The 18,398-nt window shown below is 45.5% G+C and overlaps 1 protein-coding gene across 4 annotated transcripts in view; it reads left to right on the top strand.

The window, feature by feature from the left end:
* Rab11fip3 (RAB11 family interacting protein 3) overlaps positions 1 to 18,398 on the top strand; it is a 75,793-nt gene that overhangs the window by 1,880 nt on the left and 55,515 nt on the right. The gene's annotated exons all lie outside the window — the stretch shown is intronic.

Below are 18,398 nucleotides of genomic sequence, written 5' to 3'. Positions count from 1 at the left end.
GCTCTACAGTAAAGTGGTGAGGTCAACAAGCACAAAATAAATCTTAAGCTGGGCATGATGGTGCATTCTTGTAGTCCCAGCATTTGGAAGGCTGAAACAGGATTGCTACAAGTTCAAGATCAGCTTAGTGGTCTGCATAGTGAGTTCAAGACTAACCTGGGCTACAGAGTAACACCCTGTTTCAGAACACACACATGCATGCATGCACACACTAGACTAACCTGGGCTACAGAGTAACACCCTGTTTCAGAACACACACATGCATGCATGCACACACTAGACTAACCTGGGCTACAGAGTAACACCCTGTTTCAGAACACACACATGCATGCATGCACACACTAGACTAACCTGGGCTACAGAGTAACACCCTGTTTCAGAACACACACATGCATGCATGCACACACTAGCCTACACGAGCTCTGCACTATGATCAAGAAAAGGAAGGGAGTGAACCCAGGAGTTTGATGGCAGGTGCCAGATCTAGTGGAGCCATCGGGACCTCCACCCTTACAGGAGAGGTGAGATGTATTGAAAGGTAACAGAGGCACAATTCATGTGCAAGGGTCCCACACATCTACTTCAGCTCCTGGGGAAGCTGGTTCCAAGATCAAGTCCTTGTCCCCTTCAGCACTTATTCTTTGGGCTGAAGATGACAGCAGGGCTGTTTGCTCTGCTAGTAACCCAGAAGACATCAGCTAGGTTATGTGTTCCCCTTTATTTTATTTATTGGTTGGAAATCTCTGAAAAGACATCAATTAGGTTACATGCTCCCCTTTATTGTACTTATTGGTTGGAAGTCTCTGTAATTTTCATCTGTTCATTCTCATATTATTCATTTTTCACACATGCAAACATTTGTTAAGTGGGTGTCCAAGAACATTTGCATGTTTGAACTTAATGGTCTTTAAGAAAAGAGATAAAATTAAGCTGGATGTGGTGGCACACACATCTGTAGTCCTTGCATCCAGCATTCAAGAGGCTGAGGCAGGAGGATGTCAAAATTGAGGTCAACCTGGATACTTAGCAAGACTGTCTCTAAAAACCAAGGAGGATAAAAAGGCAAAATTGATTTATTTCTATTAGTCATAGTGTTAAAACCTCTCTACTCTCTGTATAGCTGTTGGAAAGAACTGGGCCCAGGTTAACTCAGGGCTCCCTACTGAGCTGACACCCGGGGCCAGCCAGCTTCCGGCAGTCTTTTTAACACTGAGCACTTTTGCTGGCCTTTGTCCATGGAGCTTAGTTCTTGTAGTACTTCCCTTCTTGTTCCTGGCCTGGAGAGGTCTTTCCAGTGCTTGGCAGTACTGGTGTTCTCTGTCTTCTCTTTAGACTTATCTTGCCTCCAGATCCAGTCCTGCTGGGTAGGCTATGCCAGCCCAGAGCCGCATTTGCTCCTTAGCATGACCAGACCCTGCTATTATGTTTTCACTGTATCATTGCCATAGTCCTCTGAGGTGGTAATTAGGCAAGCAGCTTTCACCCTTACTTTACAGGTAAGAAGCTAGAAGCTGGGAAAGGCTGTGTAGCTTTCCCAGGCCTCACTAGGACAGGACTGGGGAGTCTTTCTTTTTTTAGCTCTTAACCCACAGATGACTCTAGATGTAAAGGCTCAGGGTATTTCTGCCAAATTTCAGTTTAGTGAATGAATTGCATACAATTCTCTTTGAGAAATGTCTTTGGTCATCACCTCCCCAACTTGATTACTTTGGGGAAAACTTGATTATACTTTTTGCTCCTCTTCTTAACCTTCCTCCTTAAAGGCACTAACCATGTAATTCTGGCTGTCCTGGAACTCACTACATAGATCAGGATGACCTCAAGCTCACAGAGATCCGCCTGTCTCTGCTTCCAGAGTGCTGGGATTAAAGGCGTGAGTCACCACTCCCAGGACTGCACATTCTTGAATACAGACTAGAAATGGGTCAGAATTCTTTTATCTGACAGTTCCTGGAGGAATTTGTAGTTTGGGAAACCCTGATGGTCAAGGGTTTGTTGGGGTAGAGAGTGAGGGGAAATATTCTAGGTCCTTTTGTTTTATTAGCTCAGGAGGAAGAGATGGTAGGTTGACTTTGCCTCCTGGGGTTGTGGAGGGGAGTTCTTGCTTTCTGTGAGTGGTTTTACTATTTGGAGCAGATAACACACAAAGGCATGAAAGTTAATCTTTATGTCAGTGTAAGATGAGGTTGGTAGCCTTCATGACTCAGACTTGCTGAATACATTATAGAGGAGCAAAGACAAGAATATTAACCAATAGTGCAGAAGTTTAGAGAAAAGCGAGCATTCCCACAATATTTTGAAAATTTTAAGATACAAACATCTTGGATATACATAGTAGAGAGAGCTGGGGAGTGTTGCCTCTAGAGATGCCCTCTAGAACTTTCATTCAAGTCCCAGTAGTGAAGGGACTCAACTCATTTGTGAATGTCCCTCAACTTCCTTTTAAAAGATTTACTTTATTACTTACTTATTTATGTGTCTGTGTGAAACATACATGCAGTGCCTGCAAAGCTCGAGTTAGTTAAGGGCGCTGTGAGCCACTTGACATGGGTGCTGGAAATTGAACTCCCTCTGGAAAAGCAGCAAGCCCTTAATCACTGAGCCATTTTCCAGCCCCTCTCTTTATGTGTGAATGATTCTGTATTTATCTAAAAAATAAGGATTTGTTTTTGGTTGGGGGAGAGACAGGGTCTCACTCTGTAGCCTTGCCTGGCCTGGAACTCACAGAGATTTACCTATCTCTGCCTCCCAGGTGCTGGGATTAAAGGTACTTGCTCTCATGCCTAACCTAAGCTATGGTTTTTTTTCTTTATTACATTTATTTAGGGTGTGAATGAACAGGCATGCCAAGCATTTGTGTGAAGGTCAGAGGATAATGTTCAGGAGTTTGGTTATCTCCTATATTTGTTGTCAGGTCACCAGGTTTGGCAGTAAGCATCTTTACCTGCTGAACTGTCTTACTACCCTTTATTTATTTATTTGCTTTTTTTGGTTTTACGAGACAGGGTTTCTCTGTATTGTTTTGGAGGCTGTTGGTCCAGCCCGGCCTCAAACTCCCAGACATCTGCCTGCCTCTGCCTCCCGAGTGCTGGGATTAAAGGCATGCGCCACCAACGCCTGGCTTTTTTTTTTATATTTAATTTCTTTTGAGACAGGGTCTCAGTGATAGAGGAGGGTGACCTTGAGCACCCAATCCATCTGCCTCCATCTCCCAAGTGTTGGGGTTACAGGTATGAGCCACTGAGCTGGGTTCCAGTGTCTTTTATGTAATCTGTTTATGAAGGTAGCATTTTCAATTATTAAGCAGGTTGTCTGAATTTTTAATAGGCGCACTCCCATTTATAATAGAGATGGCCGTCATGTCCTTCTCTGTCATGGTGTGTGTGTGTGTGTGTGTGTGGATCTGATTACTTCACTTGGTGGCAGATCAGGTGTGATGTAATACCATCCAGTGTCATTTACAGGAGTCTGAAGGTGGGAAGGAGGAAGAAAGGGGCGCGGTAGAACTTCTAGCTTTATCTCTCTTTTCTTCTTTTTTTTCATTTTCATTTTTTTCTTTTTATTTTAGGAAGGGTCTTAGGTATCCTAGACTCACCTTCAGCTCATCTTGTAGTGAAAGAAAATCTTCAGCTTCTGATTCTCCTGCCTACATCTCCCGAGTGCTGGGATTGTAGGTGAATGCTGTCACACCTAGTTTTATAGGGTGCTGGGTGTTGAATTCAGGGCTTCTGAATTGTGAGAAGGGATTGCCCCCCCCCTATTTATTTATTTATTTGTTTTGGTTTTTCAAGACAGGGTTTCTCTGTGTCTTTGGAGGCTGTCCTGGATCTAGCTCTTGTAGACCAAGCTGGTCTCGAACCCATAGTGATCTGCCTGCCTCTGCCTCCTGAATGCTGGGATTAAAGGCATGCATCACCCCCCCCACACACACACCCCTCTCCCAGCTTTCTTTTGTTTTTTAAGACAAGGTTTCTCTGTGTAACAGCCCTTGCTGTTCTGGAACTCACTTTGTAGACCAGGCTGGCCTCGAACTCAGAGAGACCCATCTGCCTGTGACTTCCAAATGCTGGGACTAAAGGTATGCACCACTGCCACCACTAACACTCTTAGCATTTACTTTTTAACAGCCGCTGATCCTTTCCAGAAAGGAGATGTGAGTACTTTGATTTTGGAAGACACAGTCTGCCCTCCATAGCACTTGTAGAAGAAGATGGAGAAGTGAACTTATTTCTTTTGCACAGTGTTCCTGCACTTTGGCCAGTGGGATTTGAAAGTCTTCAGGGTGTTTGACACTATGGTTAATTGCTCCCCTGTTCTTTCTGGTCTCTGCCTTGGATTTAAGTGCAGGAATGAAAATGGACTTGTGTGGCTGGACTTGGTGGCCCACAATCTTATCATTTAGGAGGCAGAGGTAGGTGTATCTCTGAGTTTGAGGGCAGCCTGGTCTACATAGCATGTTCTAGGTCAGCTAGGGCTACACAGTGAGATCCAGTCCCAAAAGGAAGGAAAGAAAATGGGCAAGCGTGAACTTGGATATGTGTGGAAGCACTTGTGTGTCTGAGTGGGCTATGTGTATGAGTGCTTAGGGGAATGTGTACCTCTGGGTCTGTGTAGACTGAATTGCTAAAATCAGATGAAGTTCCTGTTCTTGGATAACAGATAGCTTTGTTAGCATCTAAAAAAAGAACTGTTTTGTATTCTAAAAGTAACACATGCTTATTATTAAACAAAGCACAGGAAAACAGTGCTGTAAAATATAAGACAGTTTGGCATGGTGGTAGAGAACTTTAATTCTAGCACTTGGGAGGCAGAGGCAGCGACAGGCAGGTGGATCTCTTTGAGTTTGAGGCCAACCTGGTCTATAAAGTAAGTTCTAGGATAGCCAGTGTAGCCAGGTTACACAGAGAAACCCTGTCTCAAACAAGCCAAACCAATAAATAAAATGAACAAAAGTTATTATTTGGGGCTGGAGAGATGGTTCACTAGTTAAGTACATACACTACTCTTGCAGAGGACCAAGGCTTGGTTCCCCATAGCCAAACTGAGTGGCTCACAACTGCTCTAACTCCAGGTGCAGTGCCTCTGGCCTTCACAGGTACTGGGACACACATACACATGCCCACACACAGACACTTAATTAAAATTAATAAATTAGGTCTTTAAAATAAGTAATACAGAAGTCAGGTGTGATGGCTTTTTGCTGTAATACCTACATTTGGGAGGCTAAGGCAGGAAAACTGATGTGCGTTTAAGGTCAGCTTTAGTTAGAGACCCTGTTTCAGTACCCACCAAAGAGAGAGGGACCACAAATATAACAGAATGAGTCACCAGTATTCCCTATCCTGAGATTATTACATATTAACACATTTCCTTTCTAAGTTTTTTTTTTTTTTTTTTTTTTTTTGGTTTTTTCGAGACAGGGTTTCTCTGTGGCTTTGGAGGCTGTCCTGGAACTCCCTTGGTAGTCCAGGCTGGTCTCGAACTCACAGAGATCCGCCTGCCTCTGCCTCCCAAGTGCTGGGATTAAAGGCGTGCGCCACCAACGCCCAGCTTCCTTTCTAAGTTTTTTAAATTAAAATTTATTTTATTTTTGGAGCTGTGAGACAGTATCTCTCTGTGGATTGATGGCCTTGGACTCAGGATCCTCTTGTCTCCTTCCTGAGTGTTAGAAGTATAGGCATTTGTTACTATGCTAATTATTCCTATTTTTTTGAAACTGAAGTTTACTGATGCCTTGGGGGGGGTGTGTAGAGAGAAGCCTTTTCCTAGCCAGTTTTCTGTTTTCCTCCTACAGGGGGATGTGTGTTTGTTTAACTTTTGTTTACTATTTTATGTGTGTGAGTATTTTGAACTCCTAAGCCCCCTGCCTCTGCCTTCCAATATGTATTATAAGATATAATACATATGCTGCACATTTATATGCGATAATACAAACACACACACACACACACACACACACACGCACGCACGCACGCACGCACACTATAATAGTTACAGGCATGTGCCGCCATACCTTGCCATCTCATTTTATTTTGCTGAGATAGGTATCATTAAATAGTTTAGACTAGCTTTGTGCTCAATCTTCTGACTTATTCTCCTACATAGAGGCCTTTGACACCTCTCTAGGCTTGTAAAGAGGTGAAATCTTTCACTACTGTAAGTCATTGGCCTAATAAGTGGAACACTGTTCTTAAGGGAATTTTGTAACTGTTGTTTAGGTTACATTAAGCAGCCTGCCAGATTACTCAAACTTTTTTTTATTCTTTTGGTTTTTTCGAGACAGGGTTTCTCTGTATTGCTTTTGGAGGCTGTCCTGGACTCACTCTGTAGACCAGGCTGGCCTCAAACTCACAGAGATCCGCCTGCCTCTGCCTCCTGAGTGCTGGGATTAAAGGCGTGCGCCACCTCTGCCCGGCAACTCAAACTTTTTAAAGTTAATTAAAAGTAATTTTAATTTTCTAACTGATTCAGCACCAATAAAAGTGAGCAAAAAGTGATTAGAAAGACAAACATTTCCACTGAAAGAAAACCAGCCACAAGATTATCTTTCTCACCAGGAGTGGTGGCGGGAGGCAGGAGGCAGGAGGCAGGAGGCAGGAGGCAGGAGGCAGGAGGCAGGAGGCAGGAGGCAGGAGGCAGGAGGAGAGGCAGAGGCAGGCGGATCTCTGAGTTCTAGGCTGACCTGGAACAAAGTAAGTTCCAGGACAGCCAGAGGTGTTACACAGAGAAACCCTGTCTCAAAACACCAAAAAAAGAGGTCTGGAGAGATGGCTCAGAGGTTAAGAGCACTGGCTGCTCTTCCAGAGGTCCTGAGTTCAATTCCCAGCAACCACATGGTGGCTCACAACTATCTGTAACAAGATCTGGTGTCCTCTTCTGGTGTGCAGTCAGAACACTGTATATTTAATAATAAATAAATAAATCAAAATAAAATAAAAAACACCAAAAAGATCACCTTTCTCTCTTAAGTTCAGATTTCAGGAGAGAGAATAGTTGGCTTTCTGCTTCTCCTCTGCACAAGCTCTCCCTGTGCCGCCCAGGCTGCCTAGAGTTACCACCTCTACTTCAGCCCCCAAGTGCTGGGTTCCTAGGCTTGGGCCACAGTATTTGGTTTCTCAATGCATTCTTGACATGCTCATGGGCCCTGTTGAGTCTAATCCCTGTTTATACTAGTGGAGGAACTTCAGATCTTTTATTTAGTTAGTTGACTTTGCAGCTGGGATGGAACTCAGGACCTCACACTTTGTTCAGAAGGTAGTAGCTTGCTTTTGCCCAGTGAATTCGCCTTTTGTTTTGTTTTTTTGAGACAGGGTTTCTCTGTGTAGCTTTGGAGCCTGTCCTGGAACTTGCTTTGTAGACCAAGATGACCTCAAACTCAGAGATCCACCTGCCTCTGCCTCTCGAGTGCTGCCACCGCCCAGTGTATTTGCCTTTTGTTTTTTTGAAAAAAATTTAAAAGAGATTTATATTGTTTTCAAATATGTGTATAAGCCTATGTTTAGTTATATGCATGTGAGTGCTGGTGCCCGAGACCAAAGGCATAGGGTACCCTGGAGTGAGACTTACAAGCTGTTATGGGCACCTGACATTGGTGATGGGAATCAAACTTTGGTCCACTGTAAGAACAGTAAACACCCAGACAGGCTTTCTCTGTGTAATAGTTCTGACTGTCCTGGAACTCACACCGTAGACATGCTAGCCTCGAACTCACAGAGATCTGCCTGCCTCTGCCTCCCAAGTGTTGGGGTTAAAGACCTGCACTCTCATCATCCAGCTCCCCTCCCCCCCCAGTTAACACTCTTAACCACTGGGCCATCTCTCCACCTCCACTTCCCCTTTTAAAAGGCTTACTTTATTTATTTATTTATTTAAAAATGTGTTTGTATGTGTCTTGACCACAGATGTCAGAGGGGTCAAATTGGGCTGGATTTGTAGATGGTTACCAGCAACCTGACGTGGATGGGAACTGAACTCAGATCCTTTGCAAGAGTAGTACAATCTCTTTAATCACTGAGCTATCTCTCCAGACCCATTAGTATATTTTGTCTGTGTGTATGTGTGTTTTCAACTTGTTTATCATAGGAGAAATGCAATTAAAATCTCTTTGAGGGCTGGGGAGATGGCTTGACCAATAAGAACACCAGCCGCTCTTCCCGAGGACCTGGGTTCAGTCCCCAGCAAACCTATAACAACTCATAACTATCTGTAATTGTAGTTCCAGGGTTTCAGCATCCTCTTCTGGCCTCCTTGAGCACCAGGCACACAAGTATAAAATGTCAGTGTTGCGCCTGTCGTGTTGCTGCAGCCCTGTGGGAGCTGGCACCTCTCCATTGCTGGTGAGAATGTCCTGTGGCACAGGCCCGCTGAGCAGAGCCTAACAGTGTCCTGCGTCTACTCTGCAACCCAGCGTTGTCATGTCTAACAACTTACCTGGGTCAGTGTCCACAGCTTTAAGTCTGTTATGAGATAAAGGGAAAAAGGAAATCTAAGAATCCAGCTACCCAGTGGAGAACCCTGCAGCTGCAAGCACTGACAGGAGAATTCTTGTGAACCAATGGAGAGGAAGTTTGTTTATTTTTGGAGGCAGGGTCTCCTCTAGCCCGGTTAGTCTCAAACTTGTTATGTAGTTGAGGATGACATTGAATCTCTGATCCACCTGCCTCCACTTCCGAGTGCTGGCATTACAGGCATGTGTCACCATGCCAGTGTCAGTTTACATGGTGTTGACGCTCAAACCTAGACTTCCTCCATGCTAGGCAAAGTGCTCTACCTACTGAGATACATACCCAGTCCTAGAAAGTGATTTCTGGAATCTACTGGTGGGGAAGAAAATGTAAGTTGATATGTGAGTGTAAGGACTGAAGGGTTTTGTAGGTTTTTTTTTTTTTTCTAGAGAAACAGGGTCACAGATAGCCCAGGCTGGCCTCAGATTTACTCTGTAGCTGAGAATAACCTTGGACCCTGATTCTCTTGCTTCTACCTTCTATGTCTGGTTTATGTGATGTTGGGGAGCAAACCTAGGACTTTGTGCATATCAGGCAAGCTCTCTAGCAACTGAACTACTTCCTGGCCCTGTAAATGGCACTTTTATTTTTAAAAAAATAGTGAAAAGAATGCTTTTTCACATTTTAATAAAAGCTGGACAGCAGGTGGGTGTCGGTGCACACCTTTAATCCCAGCACTTGGGAAGCAGAGGCAGGTGGACCTCTGAGTTTGAGTTCCAGGACATCCAGGGTTACATAGGGAGGCCTGGTCTCAAAAAAAGAAAAAAAGAATGAAAGATGGAAAGAGAACAAGAGCTGGCAAGTTTCTGGTTGTGTAGGCAATCTAGTGCCCTTTAACTTCTGGAAACCTATACTTCCCAGCCTGAGAGTGAGCAGGGAAGAAAGCAAATAATCTGAATAGCCTGAGATTCTGGTCTTATACCTCTTCCCCACCCCACCCCCAGCACACCAGGAGCACTGGAGGAACTGCTGTCTCGCCCTGCAGGAGTGTCTCCCTGCATGATATTGGGGTCCGCTTTTGTGTGTGACACAGTCCACACAGGGATCCTTTGGGACTGCTGGGCCATGGGTAGGTGGGGGTGGTGAGAGCCTGGGCAGGCAGCTCCCTAACCATGCTGCTGTGCCTTCTTGGGCTAGCTTTGAAATACCCATGTAATACTTTGAACACATTCATTCTTCGCAGGTCCTTCCACCATGTCCTGTTTTTACAGCCCCCGCCCCCCAGTGTATTTATCCTACTGTTCACTAGTAAAGAACGCTTCTGTTAGCCCCACAAAGTCTCAGGCTGTAGTGGTGCCCTCTGTCCTCACTGTATGAAGACCTCATGTCCACTTGCATCATGCCCATTTGTCCTGATGGGTTCTCTCTCTCTCTCTCTCTCTCTCTCTCTCTCTCTCTCTCTCTCTCTCTCTCTCTCTCTCCTCCCTCCCTCCCTCCCTCCCTCCCTCCCTCCCTCCCTCCCTCCCTCCCTCCCTCCCTCCCTCCCTCCCTCCCGCTCCCTCTAAGGTTTGCCTGAGACAGGGTTTCTCTGTGTAGCCCTGGCTGTACTGGTCACAACTCAAGGTTCAGGGGGTCTGATTCCCTTTTCGGGCCTCTGTGACCTCCTATCCATAGACAGATGCACATACACATAATTTAAAATAATTTGTAAAAAAGAACCCAAGTCCAGTAAAAAACTAGAGCTCAACGACAGCCAAGGATCATGAATTAGTCTAGGTCTACAAAACCTATCTTGCTAATGTGAAATGGTAAGACGAAAAATATCCACATGAACACAAATATAAAATGAGAAGAGATCTCACCACTGACCTGAGACTAGAAAGGATCGAGGGAGTCTGCTTCTTACCTGGCTGTTTTCCAGTATCTGACTAACAGAATCCGATGGGGGAAGGACACATGTTCCTATAACCATTGGGACAAAGATGAATGGGACATAGAGAATGTGTTCAGCCAACAGCCTCCTGAAAAGTTCACTGTGAAAACCTCCAAAGAACCCCAACATTCTGGAAGATGAAGAGGAATGGGCAGATGAGCTCTCAGAGTACAGAAAATGGGTGTATAAAGTCGCAAAGTTGACTCCATCAGGAAAAACAGGTCCAGCTGGGCATTGGTGGGGCCCTCAGGAGGCAGAGGCAGATCTTTGGGTTTCAGGACAGCCAGGGCTACACACAGAGAAACCCCACCTTGAAAAAAAAATAAAGAAAAATCATAGGTCTATCACAGTTGATGAAGGCATGGGATATCACATCTTAAAGAGTAGAGGCTCCAGACAACCAGGGGTGCTCCCAAAGAGGACACTGGACTCGGGCGGCTAACCAAACTCTTTCTGAGATCAAGACTGACACAATAGTACAGCACCAGGAGGACAAGGTAAGTCTAGGCTCTGAGCAATACCTAGGAAGAGCTGCTGCGGCTGTACTTCTTTAGAAGGTACCATCTGTTTGAGAACAAGCTTCTTGGGTGGCTCCAAAATCAACTAAGACTCGAGCTTCCAGCCTGAGGCTGGCTGCGCACCTGCTTCCCGACAGTGGATGGGTGCAGCAGAGCTGTGCCACCTGGCTTCTCTGCATGAGCTGCTCCGTATGGAGCCGCGATACCAGCAGGTGTCTCTGAAGTAGTGCCCTTTTGTGTGTATTGACTCAAGAACCATTCTTCCTGTCTACATAGTGGATGTTAAATTTAAGGAAACAAAATCATAAGTCTGTCTGACCTGGGGATCCACAGGCCTGGGCTCTATCAGCTCCACGGCTGCTCCTTCCTTCACGCGTCGTCATGTCTGTGGGACATTCAGCAGTGTCCTATGTAATGAGTAGGGCTGCCCGGTCCCTTTTCTCGAGGCAGCAGGCAGGTCATCTGTAACGCAGGAAGATGGAGGTAATTTGGAGGTTGTATAACTGGGAACCTGACCTACTTAGGAAAGCTCCTTTCCACAAGGGAGCAAGTGCTTTGCTTTTTTATTTCTGAGGTGAGAAAGGGTCTCGTGTAGTTCTTGCTGCCTCTGAGCTTCCCTATCGCTGATTCAGTGGTGAACTCTTGACCTCTTGTCTTGCCCTCCCAGTACTTGGAATCCCAGCATGCACCACCACATCTTTGAGGCAACTTGTGAGCTTACATTCAGGAGCTAAGTAGTGTTAGTAAGGCAAGAGTTAGAGGGGAAGGAGCCTGCCACTGACTGGAGAGGCTGCAACTGTAGACCAGGCTGCCCTCAAACTCAGAGATTCCACCTGCCTCTGCCTCTAGAGTGCTGAGACCAAAGGTGTGCACCACCATCCCAGACATAAGTTTTATTAAGTCAACAGGCTAGCAGGGCCTGTGCCACCATGCGCCTGGCACATGGCTTGCACAGCAGCACTTGGGAGTGGGAGGTAGGATCAGAAGCTCAAGGCTATCCTTGACTTATATAGAGAATCTGAGGTCAGCGTTGGCTGTATGAGACTCTGTCTAAAGAACTTTTAAAGAAGAAAAAATTGATTGTACCTGAGGGGAGCCTGTGTATGTGAGCAGAGAGCTGCCTTATCCCTTCTACACAGGCGGGCAGCAAAGCACCTCCTGATTGTGTTTCTAATAAATTGCCAGTTATTTTACTTGGTAAACTGGTAAACATTTTCAGAAGTTGGAAGGCACTTAAAATCTTTGTGGAATGCCAAGTCTGTATTCCTCTTTGTTTGTGTTTTTGTTTAGAGACAGGGTCTCACTATGCAGCCCTGGCTGAGAACTCATTTTGTAGATAAGGCCTTGAACTCAGAGAGATCTGCCTCCTGGGATTAAAGGTGTGCCCCACCATACCTGGCATTCCTCTTGTTATGGAAGGTTCTATATGAATGGCTTAGAAGCTTGAGATTCCATTTTCGGGATGAAACTGCTTTTTATCAAACTTGGAAACACAAGAAGAAGCCAGTTTGCAGACTCAAGCATACCTGGGACCTGTGGAGCTTTTGCTTTCTCCTTCTTCTTATGGCCAATAAAACCATGGGTGTTCTTTTAGGTTTGGTCAGCACCCTAATTTCCAAAGAGAATTTCACTTGATTGAAAAAGGTATCTTTGCTTTGCTGTCAGATTCTTGCTGTTGGTTTTGGTAAGGTCAAGGGTGTGTCGCATCAGGAGTATTGCAGACAGAGTTTTTTGTCCTTGATGGGAATGAAACTCAGTATTCCTAGCCCCTTTCTTTCCAGAGTCCCATGTATGTCAGGCTGTCCTCCAACTTACTATTTGTGGTAAATAACCTTGAGAGTCACATCCTCCTGCCTCTACCCCCCAGGCTCTAGGATTATAGGTGTTGGCAACCACACCCTGTGTATATAGCTGTGGGGATTCAAACCTCATGTATGCTAAGTGAACACAGTGCCAACTGAGCTACAGCCTCAGCCCAGGAAAATCACTGATGCTGTCTTATAGTCTTGAGTTTGGACCAGAGGCACAGCACACTGAAAACATCGAGAGAGCATTGCTAGTGCTGGCTTGTGTTCAGCTCTGGGGGCTGCCTTGGTCATGCTGTCCTAGTCTTCTCCAATCTGGGTTCACTTTTCTGGACTCACTTCTCATGATTCAGTAACTTATTAGCCTCGTTAACTGGTACTTACTGTCACCGAAGCCAGCAAGTGTCAGGCATGTACAGCCAAGCAGGGCATTAAGGTCTCACTGCACTGAGAAGGGTCGTGCCACCCCCCACACCACCTCTGGTAGACTGCTGACACACTTTACAGGGCCATGTACAGGTAGTTTGTGAAAATAGATTACTTGAAATATCCCATAATAAAAGTAACCCCTGTACCTGGTACTCAGTAGCTTCCACTACACACTCACTTCATAGGTATAAATCCAACCATGTACTGGGTGTAGACCATAGTGAGCTGCAGCCCTGAGCACTGGGCTGCTCCTACACCTGGCACTATCCATGCTGCCTCGTCAATTGTGAATTCTGTTTGAGACTTGTCTAATGTAGTTACTGTTCCTGCTTTGGAGAGGGGGTGTGTCTTGGGAATGAGGATGGTAGTAAGAATTGCAGATTTAACCCAGGCCTTTGCCTTCTTCATCCCGTGAGGTTTGCCCTGAGCTGGATCCTGTTCATCCTAAGTCGGATGATCTGATCTACAGGACTTGTTGAACAACACTGGACTTTGACTTTAAGTTTCTCTCTCTCCCCTCCTTCTCTCTCTCCCTCCTTCCCTCCCTCTCTCCTTTCCTACCTCCCTGTCTCCCTCCCTCCTTCTCTCCCTCCCCTCCTCTTTCTTGGTTTGTATAGCAGCTTTGGCTCCTGTCCTGGAACTCGCTCAGTAGACAAGGCTAACCTTAAACCCACAGAGATCCACCTCTCTCTGCCTCCCAAGTGCTGGCATTAAAGACATGACCCACCGTGCCTGGCTCTTATTATTATTATTTATTATATATTATTATTTTAGTATGCATAGGTGCTTTGCCTGCATGTATGTGTCTCTGTACCATATGTATGCAGCACCTGAGGAGGCCAGACGAGGGTGGCATGTCTGGAACTGAGCTTGGAAATGAAATGGTTATGAGCAACCTGGGCTCACAGAGACTGAACCGACAACCAGGGAGCCTGTGTGGGGCTGACCTAAGCACTCTGCATGTGTGTCACGGTTGTATAGCTTGGTCCTCTTGTGGGACTCCTAACAATGGAAACAGGAGCTATCTCTGAATCTTTTACTGGCTTTTGGTTCCCTATTCCTCATACTGGGTTGTCTTGCCCAACTTAATACATGGGGAGTGCTTAGTCTTACTGCAACTTCATATGCCATGTTTTGTTGATACTTATGGGAATGGGAAAGCTGCCATGGAATGGATTGGGGGGTGGGTGTGGAGGAGACACTGGGAGGAGATGAGGGAGGGCAAGCTGCAGCCAGGATGTAAAATTATAAGTTTATTTGTTAAAAAATAATAATACATTTGTTATTGTTGTGTGTGGTAGGTTTATGGCTATATTGTGAACTGTGCTGTGTGTGTAGATCAGAGGACAGCTTTGCGGAGTCACTTCTTTTCTTCCTCCTTTCTGTGGTTTTGGGGATTGGTCTCAGGTTGTCAGGTTTGTATGGCGAGTGTTTTACTCACTGAGCTATCTCACTAGCCTGATGTTGAATTTGATCCTAGATGTGAGGGACTCCAAGTTAGTTGCATGGGACTGTCTTATTGTACGTAGGTGGTCTGGTCTGCAGAGACAAAAGAGCGATGGGTCTAGGTGGTTGGGGACAGGAACTTTGTTTCTGAACCAGAATTGTGTCCTGTGGCTTCAGTCAGTTAGTTCCCTGGGGACAGATCTCTACAGTCTTGTTCTGCAGATGAAGTTGCTGGGCAGGGTCCTTAGGCTCACTTAGTTCAAAGCATTCTCAATAGGAAATGTTGGGGGCTGGTGAGATGGCTCAGTAGATGAAGGCACCTGAGTTCAATCCCTGGTACTCACATAGTAGATGGAAGAACTGACTCCAGCAAGTGGTCTCCACACTCACACTGTGGCAAGTATGCACTCTCTCAAGTGGATAAATAAGGCGGTGTTAAAATGTTAAGAAAATTTGGCCAGGCGTTGGTGGCGCACGCCTTTAATCCCAGCACTCAGGAGGCAGAGGCAGGTGGATCTCTGTGAGTTCGAGGCCAGCCTGGTCTACAGAGCGAGTTCCAGGACAGCCTCCAAAACAATACAGAGAAACCCTGTCTCGAAAAAAAAAAATGTTAAGAAAATTCAAGTGGCTGCATGTGCTTTGACTTGGAGAAAGTATTTTTCTCCTTTCTTTGGAGCCTTTCCTAACTCATGAAGGGTGTGGCCTCAAAAGGAGCTGAAGACTGGCTACAGAAGCAGCAAACTCTGCCCTGGTGGTCGTCTGCTGCTTGTTTCCCTTCCTCCAGGCTGTAGGCCTCAGGTATCAGGGTGCCTCTGTGGGCCTCTTCAGTGGGAGGCAGCAGGCCATGATAGTCAGGGAGCCATGAGAACTTGTTTTCTGTGTCACAGGGTTTTCCAGGTGATAGCATTTGCTAGGCTGTCCTTGAGCAGAGATGAGATCTGCGGAAGGTGTTCTGCGTTTGTCAATAGAATGCCTGAATCTCTGCTTTCATTTTGTCGTTCCTCTACGGTGGGTCACGTGATGGCTTCTGCACTTGAGGCATGTTAACGGTTTAAGGAATGTCTCTCTAGCCTATCCATCCCGCTATGACTTGAAGACACAGTAAACAGGCATGTTAACCGTTTAAGGAGTGTCTCTCTAACCTATCCATCCTGCTATGACTTGAAGACACAGTAAACAGGCATGTTAATCGTTTAAGGAATGTCTCTCTAGCCTATCCATCCCGCTATGACTTGAAGACACAGTAAACAAGTCATTGTTCGAAACCTGTAGTCACCTTGGAAGAACAGAATCTCAGATCCCCTATCCCCCCACATTCTGATCCTTTATTCTCCTTCACTTGTTTACTGAGTTAATGTCATCCTAGTTCAAGTTGATCCACTTTATACTAGAGTCTAAAGAGAAAGGTTGAAGTTTTCTGTTGTAGGGTATCTACCAGAGAAGACTGCTCTGACATGGGTTTAAGCTAATAGAAATTCTTTATTAGCCACCCAGTGACCACACTGAGTGTTTGTGATCCCATTGTAGCCCCTAACATTTCTCAGGGTGAGCTTTTAAGAACTAAAAACATTCTGGGTTGACATACTTCAGTTAACAAGAACAGTTAGTCAGAACCTGACTTATAGGAGTCAAAAAACAAGGTTGGTACGTTTATTCCAGAACTATACACTTTGGTGGATTAGGTCTTTGTTTTCATTTTGGCAGGTGGTGCTGTCTTCATGCTGAATTTTATGGCCTGGATGGAGTCAGTTGTGCTAAGATCTGGGGGTCCTTTACATTTTCTGTTCTTGAAATGAAAAGCCCTTTATGAAGTAGTCACTCTATAGTGACTCATTGACTCATTGACTGGTGAGGAAATTAACAAACTACTTGGTGCCTGGATGTTCTTGGTGCCTTAATTCTTGTTTTGTGTTTTGTTTTGTTTGAGAGAGGATCTTATGTAGCTCAGGCTGACCTCATACTATGCACATGTAACCTGTGCTCCTGACCGTTAGTCTCTGCTTCCTGAGTGCTGAGATTACAGCCATGAGCCACTTTGGTGCCCCCCCGCGCCCCCCTTAACAAGACGTAGCGTTATTTATTATTATTTGTGTTTCACCTGTGTATGAAGTGTGTGCCTGGTATCTGTGGAGCCAGAAGAGGGTGTGGATCCACTGCAGTTACAGACGGCTGGGAACTGCCATGAGAGTGCTATGGGTCCTGGGAATTGAATTGAATCCAGTCCTCTGGAAGAGCAGCTAATGCTTTTTTTTTTCCAATACAGGGTTTCTTCTATAGTCCTTGATGTCATGGAATTCACTCTGTAGCCCAGGCTGGCCTCAAACTCACAGAGATCTGTCTGCCTCTGCTTCCCAAGTGCTGGAATTAATGATGTGCATCACTACCACCTGGCTTATTTTTTAACAACCTTATTTTATGTCTTTTTGCTTGCATGTATGTCTGTGCATCGTAAGCACATATTGGATCCCATGGAACTGGAGTTATAGACAGTTGGGAAATGCCATACAGGTTCTGGGAACTGAACCCAGATCCTCTGGAAGAGCAACAAGTTATTTTTAACAACTGAACCTGTCTCCAGTCCCTAAAAGACATAGATATATATCTCTATTTCTATCTTTCTTTGTTTTTTTTCTTTTTTTTTTTTTTTTTTTTCGAGACAGGGTTTCTCTGTGGCTTTGGAGGCTGTCCTGGAACTCGCTCTGTAGACCAGGCTGGCCTCGAACTCACAGAGATCCGCCTGCCTCTGCCTCCCGAGTGCTGGGATTAAAGGCGTGCGCCACCAACGCCCGGCTTTCTATTTCTATCTAGTCATCTGTCCGTCCGTCCGTCCGTCTGTCCGTCTGTCCGTCCGTCCGTCCATCCATCCATCCATCCATCCATCCATCCATCCCTGTGTGTGTTTATCTATGTGTCTGTTACACTATGTGAATGAAAGTATCATTGAAGGCCAGAGGGGCATGGATCCCCGGAGGTAGAGCTCAAGGCAGGAGGTGGGGTGGCATGGTAGCTCAGTGGTAATGGTGTTGGTTGCAAGGCCTGACAGAGTTTGATCTCCAGAACCCAGATGGTGGAAGGAGATAACTGATTTCTAAGTCTCCAACTTTCACATGGTGCTGTAGCATGTATGTGCACACACAAGATGTAATTTAAAAAGTGAAGACTTAAGGAAGGTGCTAGATGATACCTTTAATTGCCTTTCAGGTCCTGTTGGTAAGAGAAACCCCATTTGCTATTTTAGGACAGGCGCTGACTGCTTTGTAGCTTAGTTCTGCTGAAGGACAGGCACAGCTGGAGACCCTTCAGCACCTGGGTATAGATTGGTTCTCCAATGTGATTAGCCTCTTTCCAGGCCCTTGGCGTTTTTTTCCCATGTAAGACAGTGTTTTATCCTTACAAAGCCTAGTGAGTTCATCCTGGCAGTCTGTTGGTGTGGTGTGTCCATGCCTAGTGATCCAGGGAGCTATTTTTGTACTGAGAGAAGCTGAGCTGCAAATGAGCACACTCAAGTGTTGGAAGCCTTGCGGTATTTAACATACCTGTCTCACTTTCAAGTTTAAGTTTAGAAATAAACACACATTACCTTTAAGGTGCCAAGAAAGTAGACGTCAGATTTGTTCTAATGATGTCATTTTCCCTAGTAACACCTGGTAACCAGTGCTATTGGTTGTCTTTGTTTTGTGTTTGCATAGCCTGCCATTTTTTGTTTTTTTCGAGACAGGGTTTCTCTGTATGGCTTTGGAGGCTGTCCTGGAACTCAATCTGTAGACCAGGCTGGCCTCAAACTCACAGAGATCTGCCTGCCTCTGCCTCCCGAGTGCTGGAC

The sequence above is a fragment of the Mesocricetus auratus genome, unplaced genomic scaffold (assembly GCF_017639785.1).
Source record: "Mesocricetus auratus isolate SY011 unplaced genomic scaffold, BCM_Maur_2.0 Super-Scaffold_100007, whole genome shotgun sequence".
NCBI lineage: Eukaryota > Metazoa > Chordata > Mammalia > Rodentia > Cricetidae > Mesocricetus > Mesocricetus auratus.
The sequence above is the reverse complement of the archived record's forward strand: the minus strand, read 5'-3'. Positions and strand labels throughout refer to the sequence as shown.